This window comes from Danio rerio, chromosome 3 (genome assembly GCF_049306965.1).
Source record: "Danio rerio strain Tuebingen ecotype United States chromosome 3, GRCz12tu, whole genome shotgun sequence".
Lineage (NCBI taxonomy): Eukaryota > Metazoa > Chordata > Actinopteri > Cypriniformes > Danionidae > Danio > Danio rerio.
Window position 1 is genome coordinate 28,796,338 of NC_133178.1, and position 19,737 is coordinate 28,816,074.

General features: G+C 37.3%; 1 protein-coding gene across 3 annotated transcripts in view; it reads right to left on the minus strand.

Moving 5' to 3' along the window:
* The window catches only part of slc1a9 (solute carrier family 1 member 9), a 115,510-nt gene that overhangs the window by 79,742 nt on the left and 16,031 nt on the right, over positions 1-19,737 (minus strand). Inside the window, exons 2-3 of one of the 3 annotated variants that reach the window (XM_073935273.1) lie at positions 19,437-19,549; positions 16,975-17,212 (exon numbers count right to left, since the gene is read on the minus strand). The exons of 1 other annotated variant lie outside the window; for it this stretch is intronic. The gene's annotated coding sequence lies outside the window, so the exon portion shown is untranslated. The remainder of the gene's footprint in view (positions 1-16,974; positions 17,213-19,436; positions 19,550-19,737) is intronic. One more of the 3 variants, XM_073935252.1, reaches the window with a different exon arrangement.

Genomic DNA, 19,737 nt, shown 5'->3' on the forward strand with positions numbered 1-19,737 from the left:
TATCAGTGGGAGAAAAACTCTGCGTTTTCTCAATGCAAGTTTAAGGCTGCGTTCACACCAGATGTGAAAGTGTTTCACTTTTGAGTTTCATGTGAATCATTTGAGTTCGAAAATCTGATTCAGAGGACATTCGCGCCGCGTTAACCAATTAGGAGCTTGTTCTTGTGGGGGTGTGGTTTTGACGTGATGCCTGTTGTTGGTGTCCTGGGGGAAAATCATCCTGCCGACACCGACAACAGTTCATCAAACTGGGCTTGGCTCAATCAGAAGCACCACTAAAAGCTTCCATCTTCCAGGTTAAGTTTCTAGAGGAGTTAATGAGCTCACAGAACTGGGTGCACCTCTGAAGGGATCTAGCGGACTCAGACACGGCTCCAAATTAATCGACGCTGTTTTTCAGCCTTCATAAAGCACATAAACACAGATATTCTCTCAATAAATTCCATGTTAGTCATTTAGCAAAGAAGTTAGAGTCACCAGGCAGACAGAAGCCCTGCCCATCACGCGAATCCGTGTCTGTTGTGAAGGTAATTTGAAACGCGAACAAATCAGATTTGACGCGCAAATGAAGTGAGTACACTTAAAATTTTCACGCGTCTATTTACGTGCAAATATTGCGATTTATCAGAGCTTTCCGCGCCTGGTGTAAACAGCATAAAACTACAGTGGAACAAATCATCATAAATAAAATAAGTGACATTTTGAGTCGATCTCTCACTCTTTTGTATTTTGTAGTGCTGTATATGGCATTTATAGTGCTATATGTATTGCTTTGGCTTTTTCTGAGTTAATTATTGTGATATTCTGATTGCAGCAAAGGAATACTGGGTAATCTCTGTAGACTGATGGCGTTTCATGCTGTTCAGCCTTATAATCTTAAAATGTGAGCAAAATCACCTGTTTTGTCATGACTTTAGACATTACGCCAGGGAATCATTCAAATACTAGTATCAATGGTTTCTGCTGTTCTGAAGGTGAACTGCAGATGTGAATGAGTGGTGAAAAAAGTAGCTCCACTACAGAGGAGTTTTTGAGTCTTAATTTTCATTTTTATACACATGATTATGCAGTCGAACTGTTGTATAAACGCAATATCACACTCGTAGAAGTGCGATAAGGCTGTATATCGGCACTGTTGGGACACTGGTGGGACACTAAGGCACTCGGCCACGAGCCAACTCATGGCTCCCACCAGTGCTGTTATATATATATATATATATATATATATATATATATATATATATATATATATATATATATATATATATATATTAAGGGTGGAGCCGAACCCGAATACGGTATTCGGAAAGCCACGAATAGCGTGTTTTTACGAATACTTATTTCGAACAAATACTTTAAAAATTATTTGTATTCGGGAGCAAGAAAAGCATTATATCAAAAAGCTGCGTTTCCTCCTGAGACCACAGTGCGTGAGTGAGAGAGAGAGCGAGAGAGAGAGAGAGAGAGAGAGAGAGAGAGAGAGAGAGAGAGAGAGAGAGACTCTCAGTCGGAGGGCGGGGCAGAGGTAAAAGATCTCTGGCGTAAGCTTCTCCACAGCAGCAGACAGAGAAGGCTCGGCTGAGCGAAAAAAATACTTCTCTGCATCACTATTTTTGTTAAATAGATTTTTGTACCTTAATTGGGTTCCAGATGCAGTTTATAAACTTGTAGCGGAGTTTGTTCGGGATTTTCCATTACGCTGCATTTTGGAAGTTTGCAATCGGGTGCTCTCTGTTTACGCAACGTTAGCTCTGTTAGCGCGGTAATTTAGACAATAGACTGTTGACAGAGTAACGTTAACGTTCGTTTATAAAGGTTAAAACGATGCTTGTGCAGTTGTGTCGAATAGTATCCACTTATGGGAGTTATATGGTACGTCTAAATAACTGTCTTTTGCAGACAGCAAGATATATGCTATAGGCTAGTTAACCTTAGCATAGCTTCCCGTCACTTTTTATTAACTTGAAACTCCTCAAATACATTTGGGCACCCAGAAAAAGAGTGAGACTGCTGCTGAGCCATTTCTTGGTCCTCCACCAGTAAAAAAAAAAAAACTTCATGTTCTTTGTGGAAGCATTTTACAGTCAGTGGTGCTGAACAAAAGTGGTGGTGTAAAACAAAGTGATACTGTATAATGTGTGCAAAAGTGAAATCAGCAGAGGCAGAGATATTAAACATCTGTCAACATCTTCTATGCATAATCATTCATTTTCTTTTCGGCTTAGTCCCTTTATCAATCTGGGGTTGCCACGGTGCAATGAACCACCAATTTATCCAGCATATGTTTTACGCAGTGGCTGCCCTTCCAGCTGCTACCCAGCACTGGGAAACATCCATACACTCTCTTTCACACACATACAATAGGGACAATTTAGCTTACCCAATTCAGCTGTATTGCATGTGTTTAGACTGTGGGGGAAACCGGAGCACCCGGAGGAAACCCACGCCAACATGGGGAGAACCCAGTCGAGGCTCGAACCAGCAACCTTCTTGCTGTGAGGCGACAGTGCTACTCACTGTGTCACCGTGCAACCTTCTATGTAATGTATTGTCACATGCACTAAAAACATCCTCTCCTGATACTGTCTGTGAACCCCCACAAGCATCAATCCCCTCAATCAGCACAGCTATGTTCTGCTAAATCCTCCACAAGCACCAAACCATCAACACAGCCACATTCTGCCCCAGCAAGTTAGTTTCAAACATAAAAAAACAAAAAAAACAAACAAACTTTGTGTCTGTTTTGTGGCAGGCAGATGACAATAGCAGGGCTGTATCTTTTAGTATTATATAGAATACTTTTGTTCTGCCAGATCCCCCAGGCAGGGTTTTATTTAAATTTATTTAGCTAATTTTAGTTTTTGGAATTCTGTGCATTGGAAAGAAGTTCTTTCAGAAGAAGTACAGTTTTTTTAAATGTTATTTGTTTTTGTTCTGTCTATTCAGTGTCCTTCAACAAGAATGGTGGTGGTGGAATTCATAATATTCACAATGGTATTTTATTAGTTGTTGGTTTAACCATGGATGAGATAATGGTTTCTATGTTATTTTCTTTTCAATGACATTTCTTTTCACATGTTCAAAAACAACAACCAATATTGCATGTCTATAATTTATATAATGGGTATAATTAAACAATACTTTCACTATAACGTAAATTAGAAGTGTAATAGAAAAAATATATTTTTTGCGCCATTTTGAATTTTACTCGAATACAAATACAAATACAAATACTTCCCCCCCCCTCAACAAATACAAATACAAATACCGGCTGCTCCGCACATCCCTAATATATAATATATATATATATATATATATATATATATAGAGAGAGAGAGAGAGAGAGAGAGAGAGAGAGAGGGAGAGAGAGCGAGACAGAGAGAGAGAGAGAGAGAGAGAGAGAGAGAGTGAGAGAGAGAGAGAGAGAGAGAGAGAGAGACAAAGGGACAGACGGACGGATGGACAGACAGGTAGAATGAAAGACAGACAGAGAGATAAACATATAGGTAGTTAGAAAGAATAGCAGAATAACAAGCAGACATAAGGATAGATTGAAAGACAAAAAACAAACAGATAGCTGATCGACAGCGACAGACAGACAGACAGACAAACAGGCAGGCAGGCAGGCAGGCAGGCAGACAGAGAAAGAAAGATAGATAGATAGATAGATAGATAGATAGATAGATAGATAGATAGATAGATAGATAGATAGATAGATAGATAGATAGATAGATAGATAGATAGATAGATAGATAGATAGATAGATAGATAGATAGATAGATAGATAGATAGATAACAGACAGGCAGATAGATATCTGATGGAGATAGACAGACAGATAAAATGAAAGACACAGACAGAAAGGCAGACAGACAAATAGTTAGACAGAATAACAGAATAACAAACAAACATACTGATAGATTGAAAGTAAAAAAAAACAGACAGACAGATAGCTGATGGACAGATGGACGGATAGATACAGAGATCTCTACTCCTAATAATTTTAGGTATAGGACATGTTTGATCTCAACATGTCCCGCTTCTACCCACTGGATGGCGATGTGGTTCTGCTTCCCTATATCAATATGATGCTGTGGGAGGCGGAGCTTATGTCAGGTATTTGCATATCTTAAATCAAACCAAATGCCTCACAAATTAGTCATATGACATAGAAAGATTGAGTAAGTAACTGTCATCTCCAGTCACCTGAAATCTTCACATTTATAGCTGCCTTGGCTGCTGAGAACCTCATAAAACTTTTCGTGATTGATGTATCACTCCCATTCACAACAACGGCATGATAACACACAGACTCATTAGAGCTCCTGGATGTAGTGGTTTTAACACGTCCAGATTGACTGCATAGAACTCCAAGTGCTTTGCTAAATCATTACCCGCTAACAACTTAATCAACCTCAAAGGCTTTAATCAGCCGCAAACAGACAGATAGAAACAGGCTGACAGACAGAGCAACGAACGGATGTGCGGCCGGATGGACAGACAGACAGAAATGGTTTAAACATGTCCAGATTCATTGCTGAGAACTCTCAGTGCTCTGCTAAATCATTACCCGTTGACAACTGGCTCTTTCATCAAGGCTTTAATCAGTAGCAAACCAGCTCTTTTAGGCTCCAATCGCTCACCTCAATCTATCTGATGTGGAAAGAATAGAATACCTGAGTGAGAAACTGTATCAAAACAAACATTGCCGTAGGCCTCATCCACATGACATTATCAGCATGGAATCTAGTAGCATACCGAGTACAAGACAACAATTATTTATTCAGATACTAATTTTATAAAGTTAAAGTCTGTAACAGTAGCCCAACTTGCCCAAGTGACTTTTGCCCTTTTAATCACGTGAATTTTTAGCATTATTGGATCTGTTTCAGCAAGGAAGAGGTATACTGAAGATGGTAAATGACCCATTATAGTGCCAGCTGCTTTTGTGTGTCCAAAGTGTAAGATAATGTAATAATACTAAGGTGATAATGTTTCCTGACCTCTATTAAACACCTGGCTTTACAAGGGGATACCTCACCTAAAATGAAAATGTTTCTTTTGTTCTAGATTTTTCTAGGGTGAAAGACCCCTTCCATTTCATTGTGTAGCAATTGTTTATTTACCAAAAACCATGTAGGGTAGGGCTGCACAGTATATGGTTTCAGCATCGCTATCACAATGTGATCATTCGCAATAGAATTTATGCAATCTTGAATTTGTATTATAATTTATTATTTGCATGCATTTTAATGCCTGTGATTATATAATGATTTTAAAAGCATTCAGGTATATGACATTGTACCATTTGTGACCTTAATTTTTTAATGTGACCATTAATTTTATTGAAATATTTTTGTCATTCAGTTACTGTACTTGAATACTGTTAAAACTGGGAAACAATAAAATATGTTAGGCCCAATCATACACCTTTTTCCTAAGACACAAGATGTGTTTGATGTTAGTTGTTGCTGTTTTTAGACCAACGCAACCCTAATTTTCACGTTTTGCACCATGCTATTTAAGTAGTAAATCCATTTGTGGCGCTTTGTGGACTCATGGGTGTGCCGGTCTAGAAAGGAGGTTTGTTAAGGTGCATTGTTGGCACGTTGCTATTTTGAAGAACTAAAATCGACCAATTGACCAGCTGAAAGCAGGTCTAAAGTCCAGCGCAAAGCGTGTTAGTTATGTGCCTTTAATGCGTTCACATTGCTTAACACATACAGGATGTAGTGCATTACACTACATCTTAGGAGCATGAAGTGAATTTAGAAATAGTTTTGAAACAAATCTTTGTGCTTAACAAACTAGATTAAATATATAGGCTAATGAATGTCTTCAGTGAAGTGCGTGCAACACCATTTCCTTATCCAGTAAAGGAGTAAAGTAAAGAGTAAAAGTAAAGTGAACTCATTTAAAGAAAAGCACAACCCTGTTAGACCATGTACGGTGGAGAGCATATTTTTCTGTCCTTAAAATAGCAAAAGAAGATTCGTACACATCCTTAATGCTTTTGCAGCATGCGCTTTAGACTATGTGCCTAGATCATTAAAAAAAGAGCCCTTTATTTCAATTGTATCTTTTTCTCGATTGAATTTAAAGATTGTTATGCATAAAAATACTCACAACTACAAAAATTCATAATAGCACAAAAAACAACGAAAATGTATTGGGCGACCCCAAAAATTTTATATATTGTTTGTTATATTTTATCGAGATGCACTCCCCCTGCAGAATCATCTCTATCAATCTAACTATATCAATTATTATATATATATATATACATATACACACACACACACACACACACACACACACACACACACACACACACACACACACATACATACATACATACATACATACCTAGCACAGTGAGGACAAGGAGCAGGTTGCGTGAAAGCCATCAGAATTATTAGCCCCCTGGTTATTTTTTCCCGATTTCTGTTTAACGGAGAGAAGATTTTTTTTTCAACACATTTCTAAACATAATAGTTTTTAATAACTCATTTGTAATGACTGATTAATTTGATCTTTGCTATGATGACAGTAAATAATATTTTACTAGATATTTTTCAAGACACTTCTATACAGCTTAAAGTGACATTTAAAGGCTTAACTAGGTTAATTAAGTTAACTGGGCAGGTTAGGGTAATTAGACAAATTATTGTATAACGATGGTTTGTTCTGTAGACTATCGAAAAAAAAACATATAAAGGGGCTAATAATATTGACCTTAAAATGGTTTAAAAACATTTTACTACTTTTATTCTAGCCAAAATAAAACAAATAAACCTTTCTTCAGAAGAAAATTATTATCAGACATACTGTGAAAATGTCCTTGCTCTGTTAAACTGAAAATGTCCTTGCTCTGTCCTTGCCACGCAGCGCCATGTATTTTAGAATTTTAAACATAGGTTTCTATCAGGATACACACACCGGCGCTGCAAGTCGGCGGCTGTCGGCGGCGCCTGGCAACGGCTCAGGACGCAGTTCATTTTTCAGCCGCGCCATAGAGCGCCATCTGATTAGTTTCATGTTAAATATCATTCGAATGTGCGCGTCTGATGTGTGATACTTTAAACTGTCATGTACGCGCCGTGTCGCGGCGCCGAGCGGCGCTTCTGGTGTGCGACCTGCTTAAGGGGGCTCTAATAATTGTGACTTTATATATATATATATATATATATATATATACACACACACACACACAAACAAAATAAAAAATATTGCATCTCTAATATTGTGCAGTTCTAATGTAGGGCATATTTAAAAGAATCGTTTTATAATATATTAAAGCACTCAATGATCAAAGTCCAACCACAAAACAATTAAATATAATTTTAAAATGGTAAACTTTGTCACCATCCTTCAAACCCCCATTTGACCTATTTTGGAGATCAGTGCTTTTCTCAGGAATCTCACTTTGGCCTGAGAGTGCTGGTTATTAATTTTTCCACCTACAATCCCTGCTCACAAATCTGTGACCTTCAGATCACAGCTTTCTAACCATTAGGCCACAGCTGCCAGTTCAAACGTAAATAAAAATTTTGTAAAATCACATATTCTTTAATATATTGTAATAATTGTGGGTAAGAAAAATAAGGTGTTTAATTTTTTACTTAAATATATGTTTTGCTGTATGATTATGGAGCATTATTTCAGAAATATTTGACAAATTAATTTCATAAGTCATTCTAAATAATAATTAATAATAATTCCTTACATTTATAAAGCACTATTCAGTACACTCAAAGCACTTTACACATTTTTGGGGGGAATCTCCTCATCCACCACCAGCATGCAGCATCCACCTGGATGAAACGACGTCAGCAAAAATACACCAGACCGCACACCACACTCTAGCTGATTGGTGGAGAGAAAACAGTATGATGAAGCCAATTATGATATGGAGATAGTTAGGAGGCTATGATAGACAGAGGCCACTGGGCAGATCTGGCCAGGATACCGGGGTTAAAACCATACTCTTTTTCGAAGAACATCCTCGGATATTTAATGACCACAGAGAGTCAGGACCTCGGTTTAACGTCTCATCCGAAAGACAGCGCTCACTGAGCAGTCTAGAGTCCCCATCAATATACTGGGGTGTTAGGACACACACAGAGATGCTTAGCTTCAGTGGGCAACCGTGAGAGTTGCAGAGAATTAGCTGCCGGCTTAAACATTTTACATGCACTTAATATGTATTCTAATAAAATTTTATTGATCTATACTGTAAAAAAAATCCGTAATTTTATGGTTTATTTCTGGCAGCTGGGTTGCCAGAAAAAAAACCTAAAATAACAACCATTAAATTACAGAAATTTACTGTAAAATAACAGAGATTGAAATACTGAAATTTACCAGAAATTTAAATTTATGGAAATTTTTGTAATTTAATGTCTGTTATTTTAGGGTAAACTTCTGTAATTTAACAGCCGTTATTTTACTTTTTGTTTCTGCACCCCAGCTACCGAAAATAAACCATAAAAATTACAGTATGTACAATTTTTTTTTAGAGTGAGCAAAATGGGTCTATAACCCATTCAAAACAAATGAAAAAGAAGATACTTTATGTTTTTGTCTGTGTCCTGCAAAAAAAAAAAAAGCATTCAGGTTTTTTCAATGACATAAAGATGATTTTTTGAGGAGAATTTTTTTTACACAGTAATGTAATGACCCCAAAACAATATGTAACATTATGAGAGAGCAATCTCTGTCCACACACACACAATACAACCGTACATCCAAGCATTCCAGTTGCTATCACACACCCTGTCCCACAGGACTGACAGATGGAGGGGCAGAGGAGAGCTGCAGAACTGGGGCGGCCTCTCTGTCCACTCCTCTCTCTCCCACTGTCTTTTGTGCAGCGGATGGACTGTAAGTCTATCTCCTGCTAATTGCCACAGTGGTTCAAACATAAAGTCCGCCGCTGAAACAGTACCCAACAGGGTGTTGTATAGTGAGCAAAATTTACAATGTGTTACATTTCTCCTTCAGCATACATCAGGGAGGAGGGGGACTCATGTCTACCGCACCAGTCCCATTTTAAATGCTTAAAGGCATACACACATTCACTGAAATGCCAGTCGGTGTCATATTTTTCATAGCAATTTGTTCCCAAAGGTTATAATTCAAAACCAAGTTTTTGTAATCATCTATATCCTAATTTGGTGTCATTGTAACAAAAAAGGTCATTTTCTGAGGACACTGGCAACCATTTATACAGGAATTCCTTTCTTGAAGATCTGAAGAAGCATTTGTCACTAAGGAGCCTGCAACAATTGTATTTCCCCAGTGAATTACGGTTCATCCCGAGAAAAGGGAGTCAAGTAACTTAAAAAGTTGCAGTATATGATACAACTTCTAAAGGAGTCCCAGGAGCTGTTATAAATGGTACAGCGAAAAGACAACTGTGTGAATGCCACTAAGACTCTGCACAGGTACAATGAGATAAAGCATGTGTTATACTTCCTGTGCAACATGAGCCAATTGTTGTCCATCAAAGAAACCTTGGAGAAAACTATTATCACCATTTAATCCCACTAAATTCATGCAAGTACTAAACTGGCCAACAGCTTTTCAATTGGAACGCTTTGTAACCATGTAAAGCTTTTTGTCCCATTTTTCCACAATAATTAAACTGACACACAATAATATGGAACAGATTTTGTGACCACAGGAGTGAGCTAAAATGAGGCTTGGTAAAAAAAATAAAAATAAAAAACACTGCCACACAACCATTCCTTATCCATGGTTTGACATTTAAGAAATCACTTTCTTCTCCCCATATCCAGATGCTGCTTAATTGTGGGAAAATGCATCAAAACATAGTTCCTCTTCATTCCCTTTCGACGTGCTGTCATGTTTTTCATCAATGATTTTATTGGGAAAACAAATGTAGCTTGGTGGCACAGGCCAATTTCATTTATGAAACAGACAAAGTATAATTAGCTTGGTCTTGTAAAACTTGTCAGCACTATTCTGTCTAAATAGCTATCATCTGCGTACCAAATAGCACATGCCATTCAATCGCCTCTTTTATGCAAACCTCAATGACCGCACACATTGATGCAGTCACAAATAGTCTACTCCAATATTAATGATCGAGCGTAGTAATGCACTCAATAAGGACTTTCAGCCAATGCCAAGTTTTTACTACACAGCTTTTGGCCTGATTTTCACTTTCTGACAGCTTTCTTGAGATCACTGACAAAACCCTGAAATACAAGAGTAAATGAGATAATCGGATTAATCAAAAACATGATTGGAGAGAAGCACTCATGTGTTGCCAATACATAAGAAAAGTATAAAATACAAAGCTGAATTTCAGGCTGGGAATTATTTTTCCCAATTGATGTTTAGTCTGAAAACTGTCTAGTGTAGGATAGCTTAACACTTCACATTATGACAGCTCAAAAATAATGGCATAAGCAACAAGTTTATGCTTATGATACACTTTGTTCACTCTAATCCAAAGCCTTTGCATTTAAGCTATGCACTTTATCAGTTTACACTATCTACACTGTAAAAAAATATATGATCAATTAGTCCTGACAGCATATGCTTTTAGTTCATTGTAACTTATTAAACTAAGTTGATCATATTCTAACTTAATTCAATAAGTTACACAAGCTGTTTTAAGTCAGTTTAAGATAGCATAAGTTCAATGGACTCATAAGGTTAAGGTTTCATAAGGCAACCAGGATTTTTTTTTCAATGTAGGGAATCAAACAGACCATATTCCTAATTTCAAATAATGAATGTTACCAGGGTTTTTCCTGCAAAGAGATTTATGAGGTGGCCACCTCCATCAAATTTTGCACCACCTCCGCCTTTTGACAAAAATCATCCAGGCAGTCACAGCTTCCGATAAACCCCAAGCTGTGCTCAAGCACTAGTCATGTATTTAATCACATTTTATGTTAACATTTTTAAACAAGCTAATGTTTTACTTTATAAGATTACAGGAAAAATGCAAAATGTGTTTGTTTCAAATAGCAAAACATTTATGATTGGGATACCGCCCGGATACTAAAACATCTTTTTGACATTTAAGTAGAGCTGCACCTTTAAATAGCTGCCGGGGGCATTTAAATTTGTTGCAGACTAAGCTGGGTTATTATATATGGACTTAAAGATTGGAAGATTGTTTCAGCTAAAAATTAATTCAATGAATAAAAATCTAAAGAAAAAGTATTTTCAATGGAGTTCTCACAATCCTTTTTCAATCTATTTCAAGGGAACATATTGAATTTCTGATATTTTCTTAGAATTGCATCCAATTCAAAAGTCAGAACTTTGAAATACAAACTTATAAACGCAAAAAAGAAAATAAAGGAGACAAAGTATAAACTATGAAAAATTAAGTCTGAATTGTAAGATATGGATTCATAATTCCAAGAAGTAAAGAAAGAATTGCAAATCATCAAATGTAAAGTTAAATTTCTAGAGGAAAAAAGTCATAATTATGATTTATACACTCACAAGTACAAGAAAGAAAAGGAAGTATTGTAATTGTGTAAAATAAATAAATAAATGCAATGGCTAAATGCTATGCAGGTGATCCTTACTCCTCTGACCTCGAAACGTGCTCAGACGCTAGAGGCCATGGTCTTAAGCCTCCTTGTGAGAGCAACCAAATCCCATGCAAGGAATTGGCAATTCCGGCCCAGACCGGAGTTGGGTGCAGTAGGACTGGTAGGTTACTCGTGGGGCTTTGTCCAAGATGGGAGTGAGGTTTAGGGGGGTGAGTCTAACGGAAGCCAGCTAGTGAAGTCCTACACTGGTAATCCTCACTCCTCTGACCTCAAAAGTTGCTCTAGTGACAGAGGCCATAGTCTTTAGCCTCCTTGTAAGAGCAACCGACTGCCATACAAAGAATCGCTCATTCGATCACAGCTCAGACTGGGTTGGGTGCAGTAGGACCGGTGGTTTACATGCGGGGGCTCGTCCGGGATGGTGAAGTTTAGCGGGGTGAGTGTAACGGAAGCCAGCTTGTAAAGTCCTATGCAGGTAAAACCTCAATCCTCTGACCTCAAAAGGGGCTCTAGCGACAGACGCTAGAGGCTATGGTCTTTAGGCTCTTGGTTAGGACTCCCATGCAAAACAAAATAAATCGCAGGTTCGATCCCAGCTCAGATTGGGTTGGGTGCAGTAGGACCGGTGGATTACGTAAATAAACAAATAAATCAAGTAGCAAAATTGTGAGATATATGCTCAATGGTATAAAATATTAGGGTGAGAATGGAGGTTATTCTGTATTTGCACAGGTCATAATTTTTATTTTTTTCAGAGCTTTCTTGTGATTGCTCAATAATTATTATATGGCCTTTAAATGACCACAACAATCTGACCAAAAACAGTTGTTGTTGTGAAATTTTTGAAAGAGTCAATTTTCAAAGGTTCAGTGAAAAGTTAATAGTTTTGGAAGGCAAGTCTTTCGAGAAAACATTCTGTAATAAAGAAAGAAATGCAAGCCCATATAGGTGTTGCAAAACTGACAAATTCTAGTCTTATTAAATTTTTTTGGGAAGAACTTTATGTTCTGTGTTCTTTTAATCCCTTTTAAATTATTTTGAAAAATAACTAGACCAACATGGGAAAAACATCTTGGAGTGTGGTTTCATGCTTTATGAATTTTTGACCTGTTAAAATCCACTGGACACTTTTATATGATTTATTCAGCACCACACAAACAGACTGAACTGCAAAATCATTTAAAAGAAACAAACATTGAAAAATTGATGGAGTATAAATCTACACTGACAACAATATGTCTTGTGACTTATATGGAGAGTGTATGAACAAAATGTATTTTTCAGAAAAGAGCATGTCAAGCAGGTGTGGTACAATATGAAGATGAGCTAATGGTGACAGAACTTACATTTTTTAGGGAACTATCCCTTTAAGGGAATGTGAAGCCAGCCTCAAAGAAAAACACAGTCTATGCTTATCTTCTCAAAGACACTACTTGAAAGTGAAGAGCAGATAAAGTCAAGGAGTAAAACATAAAGCCCTTAAGATGACATAAGTGCCCACCTAATGCCTGCGGCGACCGCAGTCCACCACACCATGTGTGGCTCAACCAGATTCAAACCAAGTTGCCATACTGAAACCGGCAGCAGGATATTTCATGCAAGCTCCTCATTGAATGTATTTCTGTTAACGACTTTCCCTCTATTGGTGTTATGAGGATTGTAAAGCGAGGCTGAGGGTGAGATTATAAAAAGGGCCTCCATACGAGTTGTAATCATATCGGTTTACAGCAAACACACACAGCGTGGAGCCACACTTTTACGTGCTTTATAAAGGCTGACGAGCTTTCCCTCTTGCACTATCATTCCTTTTAAAGTTCAGCCATTTCTTGTGCCTCCCTCTATTCCATATGAAGCTGTTTCTAATTAAGGATTAAACCGAGAGTTAGGCTCTCCGTTCCCATAATTAAGGCATTCCTAAAATCAATCTCTCCTCTTAAATCCCTTGTTCTAACCCCCTCTTTCTCAGTAGCAATGAACGGACCCGATACCTACTCACAACTCAAGGTGTGCGAGATGGTGGATTATGTACTTTACCCCGTGTGTTTTGTTAAGGATTGCGTTTGTGTGTGCTCCTGTGTTCTTGACCTCCCCTCTTTGACCCTTTTGTCTTACAGCGAAATCCAATTTCAGGCCTCAGTAACCCTCTCTGATCCCAAATACTGAAGAAATTACAGCGGTTGCACCTTTAATCTGGTCACCGCTGAACACACTGCATTATGTTTCGGGACCTGGCACATCAATCAAAGGCTCTGTCCCCCTCATCCCATCCCATCCGCACTCCCAGCGATGACCCCTGACTTCTGACCTCTAGCCAGTCTACCACGGTGGGTGCTGTCGAAGGCGGATCCACCAGACAGGGGCTAATTAGGTCAGATTGTGGTGAGCTGTGCATTACAGCCAAAATTGGAAACACATGCTGAGACCAACAGCGAGAGAAACTCAGAGAGAACACCAGGAAAGAGGTAATGGTGGTGCTGGGGTGAGGAAAATGAGGATAATGTAAGGTGGAGCGACAGTAATGAAGGAGATCTATGGATGAGCGAAGGGGAGGAAAAATAGACTTAATGAATGAATGACACCTCTTTAAGACCATAAGTCTAACCTCAGGACAGTGTATTGGTCTCCTTGACAGCTCCGCTATTTTCAATAATTGCCGTAATAGCTGTATGTAACAGATTGTAATTGCTTTGATATTTGCGGTTTGAGGTGGGATATTTATTGCCATAGAAATAAAACTGACTTGGATACACACTAAGCAAGCGACAAAAAGGGAGAAAAATAGAAGGCTTTTAAAAAACTCTGAAAATGTGTTAATGAATAGTATAAATTTAGTAAAGGTGCAGTAAGTGATTGTCTTCAGAAACATTTTTTGTTGTGCTGGCTGAAAGTCTCTTCACATTCCAATAGTAACGATTAAAGTAAATGATCTAAATGTATTTATGTGTATTTTTATATTCTGGGCAAAGTATAAAAATAAAAATGTTCATTCAATGAAAAATTGTCGGGCCAATAATTCTGATAAGTAGCCCAAACTGTCTGTTAGCAAATGTACATTTGTACAACTGCACAGCTCTGTTCACGCAGATGGGTGTTTATGCGGGCCGCGGTCATGTGGACAATAGTAACAGCGGTAAAAACAAATGCTGAATCAAACCTTTAAAAATCCTGAATGAGTATTTAGTTACTTTGCACACTGGAGGAAGAGCAACACCATGGCTAAAGTATTTCTTATAGACAGGTAATGTTCTGTTTTAAAACTATTTTAGTCCCCCAAAGCTGATGTAGATTGTGTTGTATTATGAATGGGTTATATACACAGAAGTGTTGTTCAGCCACTGAAATCATCCAGCAAAAAATTGATGTGACTGTTTTCAATTTCATAAAGGCCTTTTACAGCATCGATAATGTAGATCAGGGATGTCAAACTCAAATCCTGAAGGGCCACAGCCCTGCACAGTTTAGTTCCAACCCTAATTAAACACACCTGATCAAACTAACTGAGTCCTTTAGGCTTGTGTGAAACCTACAGGTAAGTGTGTTGGAGCAGAGTTGGAACTAAACTGTGCAGCGCTGCGGCCCAGCAGGAATTGGGTTTGACATCCCTGATGTAAATGGTTATTTAGTTTAACAACAACATAAGTAAACAGCGCTTTTCTGCTTTCTAACTGGGGATTTACATGATTTAGTAGGTCTCTGTCATCTCTGATGTGCGCGTTTGCGATTTTGGGAGGCGTGGCTTTGGATGGCAGGGGAGGTATTGTATTTGAGAGATATTTTGCTAACTAGTTAGCATTTAGGCAAATATCCTACTGCGCCTTTAATTAAATGGTAATAATTAAATAGTTTCTCAGTACTGGGTTGCAGATGGAAGTGTATCCGCTGTGCAAAACATATGCTGGTGAATGACCCCTGATGAATAAAAGGAAAAAGCTGAAGGAAAATAAATAAAGGAATAATTAAATAGAATAAAATAAGACCTATTATAATGAACTAATGTGGCATGTTAGTTAACCATACTTTAATTGAAAACAGTGAATAAAACATAATAAAATTAAATAAGATTGTAAAAATACACTGTAAAATATATGTATAAGTATTATATATTTTCCATTTATTTACGCTATTGAATTGCATTATGGGATCTTTATTTCTAATAATATTATTTTATTTTGCATATTCAATAGTTTGAAATAATTTTTTATCTGTAAATTACATTTAAAAAACGCCTGGCAATAATGTTAATAAACTTATTTCTTTATACATATATATTACGTTTAGGAATGTGCTGAAAAAAATCTTCTCTCCATTAAACAGAAATTGGGGGAAAAAATTTATAGGGGAGCTAATAATTCTGATTTCAACTGTATTTCCTATACAATATATAGTTTAAAACTTCGATAAAAACACTTTGCTAAGCTGCAGAGTTGAATTTTCAAGATCAAAAGTCGAAAGAGCAGAGATCAAAGTCCCATAACGCAATTTATAACCATAAATACAAAGGAAACGCTTATAAATAACAAAGTACAGAAACTTTTAAATAACATATTTTTTAGTGCGTACATACATTTGAACTTGTTTTAAATGTAAGATTTCCTATTTTCATTGAAGTGAAATTTAAATAAAATAAAGCTAATTAATAATGTTTAATCAAATACAAAAGAGTATCTCGCGGATACAAAAATAGCACTGGTTCAATGATAATAATCAGCATCTATTTATTAAATATTTCTGTCACATGACGTGAGAAAGACTGTCTCTTATCTGTGTCATCATTTCGGCATCTGAAAGATGTGCAATTTCGTCAGAGGCTCTTGTGTGTGTATGTGTGACTCAGTGTCTGTATCGTGCGGTGTGGTCCAGTCATGGGTATGTGTTTGGGGTGTAGAGTGGTAAATGGTATCTGAAGAAAACAAGTACTGCTGGTTCGCACTACATAATAAGGCCCTTTGCATAATTATATTTTTATCTCTCAATGTCAAGGTGTCAAGAGTGCTCTGTGCATGCCCATGTATGTGTGCGTTCAGCCACTCGAGTGCTGGTGTTTGAAAGAACTTTTGTAGCTGCGTTTGAGTTTGTCCCTTCTTTCCTTTTCTACCTTTGTTCGCCTGTCATCTCGCTCAATACCTCAGTGACTCCTTGCTCTCAATCATTCTCTTTTCCTGTGACTCTCTCTCATTCTCACTCCTTCAATCTCACCAATATGCCCTGGGGTTGAAATATCTAAGTGCACATGAAACAAGTTCAGACAAAACCAGAGAGACAGAATAGTGTTAAGGAGGTAAAGACTGGGAGTGAATGACACTAAATGCCAAGAGGGAGGAACAGCGTCAGGAGAGGACAGGAGCAAAGATATGAGGGGGCCGGACTGTGTTTTAGACCTCATTGAGTTTTGTGTTTGTATGTATGTGTGTGTGTGTGTGTGTGTGTGCTCACCTGTGTTTTGTGTGTGTTAAATATGAAGTTCCCCGTTCCTCATTTGAAAACCTCTTTTCTGTACCCCGCTCTTTCTCTTATTCTCTCCCCCATCTCTCTCATCCCCTAACTCTTTCAGGGACAGTCTCACAGGGGCAGGGTTGTAACAGAACACTTCTCCCTTTTGTTTCCTTTCTTTTCCTTATCCTTTCATCTTTTAAACTTTCTGGGGAAATGGGTTTTGGTGGGATGGAAATTTCTGCTGGGTGAAAGGAGGAAAGAGGAGGGGAGAACGAAAAGATGGAGAACGAGAGAAGGCAATATACATCTCCATAAAACTAAGGGCTAGTTGGCTGTAGATTCTGAAAATAAAATCTCCAGAGGAAATTGCTTTAACAAATTGCCCCCTAATTTGAGAGCTAGTCACAAACTCCAAGCAGTTCAGACCACCATAAATGAAAATTCTGCTGTTTCAATGTTTCATTACAGTTACTAACAACTTAAAGGCTATAAGGTACATGAGGGACTTTCTGAAAAGCTTCATGTGGCTTAATGTACCTAAACATCAACCAGAGAAACACTCATTTCTGTCAAATTGTATTTGTAATTAACAGTGACTACTGTAAAAATAACCAGTCCCAATTCTATAGACAAAGTAAAAAACATCACATTAAGCTTTTTCTTCCCCATTGAAGTCTAATATAAGGAAAATTATTAACGTGGCTTAATGTACCTGAACAACCAGCGGGGAAAATCAAATTTATATCCAATTTTACTTGGGATTAGCACTAACTACTAGCAAAAGAATGAGGCCCGTTTCCACAGCAAAAGGGAACAGCTAAAGTGTGTCAAGTGTTTTCCCCTGTGTTGTTGTGGAGATGTCAATGACATGCACAAGCACGTTCTTTTAACAGCAAGGGTTAATCTATCATAAATAAGATTTGATTTTATGAACAGTCTTTTTAACATTTGGTTTCCCTCGGTTGTTGTAAAGTTATGTTAAGATGTTAAGCCTTTCCTTATTATGGACGTCAGTAGGGGAGAAAACGCTTAACGTGATATTGTTCACTTTATCTATAGAGGGTTTGTTCTTTTGACAATAGTTAGTGTTAATCACAAGTAAAGTTTACTAGAAATTTGGGTTTCCCTGAACGGCGTTAGGGTACGTTAAGCCACGTTAAGCTGTTTCCTTATAATGGACTTCTACAGGGAGAATGCTTAAAGAGATATTGTTCACTTGATACACTAAAATTAAAGCCGAAAGTGTTTATGAGTATATTTTTATGGACATTTGATTATCTCTGAATGTCAAGTTTAACCACATTAAGCTCTTATAATGGACTTCAATGGGGATTAAATGCTTAATGTGACATTGTTCACTTCGTCCACAGAATCAGGCCTTGATCTTTTGCTAGTAGTAAGTGTTGATTACAAGTAAAATTTCATAGATTTTTGGTGTGCCCCACTTGTTGAGGTTAAGCTTTTTCTTTTATAATGGACTTAAAATGCATAATGAGAAAATTTTCACTCACTCAAATTAGAGCTCAGTCTTTTGACATCAGAAAGTGTTTGTCATGGGTACAATTTTATAGATATTTGATTTTCCCCGCTTGTTGTTAGGGTACATTAAGCCACGTTAAGCTTTTTCCTTATAATAGACTTCAATGAGGAAGAAAACGCTTAATGTGCTGTTTTTCACATTATCTATGGAATTGGGACTCATTCTTTTTACAGTAGTTGGGGTTAATTACAAGTACATTTTGACAGAAATTTGGGTTTCCCTGGTCAGTGTTAAGCCATGTTAAGCTTCGTTAGTTTCCTTTTAATGGACTTCTATAGGGAGAATGCTTAAAGTGATATTGTTCACTTAATACACTAAAAATAAAAGCAGAAAGTGTTTATGCGTATATAGACATTTGATTATCTCTGATTATCTCCTTAACGTGACATTGTTTATGTCATTCACAAAATCACAGCTTGATCGTGAAAATTTTTACTCACTAAAATCAAGTACATTAAGCCACGCTAAGTTTTTCCTTATAATAGACTTCAATGGGGAAGAAAAGCTTAATGTTGTGTTTTTCACTTTGTCTATGGATGTAGGACTCTTTCTTTTTACAGTCACTGTTAATTAAAAATACAGTTTGAAAGAAATTAGTGTTTCTCTGGTTGATGTTTAGGTACATTAAGCCACGTTAAGCTTTTTCACGTTAAGCATAAAAAATGTTTTTTGTTATTTATTCACCCTTATATCATATCATCCATGATGTACAGTAGGTGACTTTTCTCTTCAGCAGAACATTATTAGTATTTTTCTTAAACCGTGACATATCAAAATAAATTAAATAACTACCAACTCTTTAAGAGTGTAAAAAACACAAAAGCAAAACAAATGTAACAACTGTGGCTCCTTGATGATAACACTAAGGTCTTGAGACGTGAAACAATTAGTCTGTGCACAAAACTGAACATGACATTATTACCTTTAATAAACAGCTTCAGCAATCGGTCTGCGTCTTCAAGTCTGGAGCACAAGCTTCTTGTTGCATTTGATGTTTATAGACACAAACTTGTCTGTGCCAACATCTTGGAAGCCCTGAAGGTGAATAAATAAACAGCAAATATTTATTTTGGGATTAACCTTCCCTTTAATGTTTCCTTGCAGTCATCAACAACTAAAAGGTCATTGGGTGTATGGTGCACTTGTTTGGGGGTGATTAGTTTGAACTTAAACTTAGTTAACTGACAACAAATCACCTCCCAAGGCAGTCCATCCATTAAATT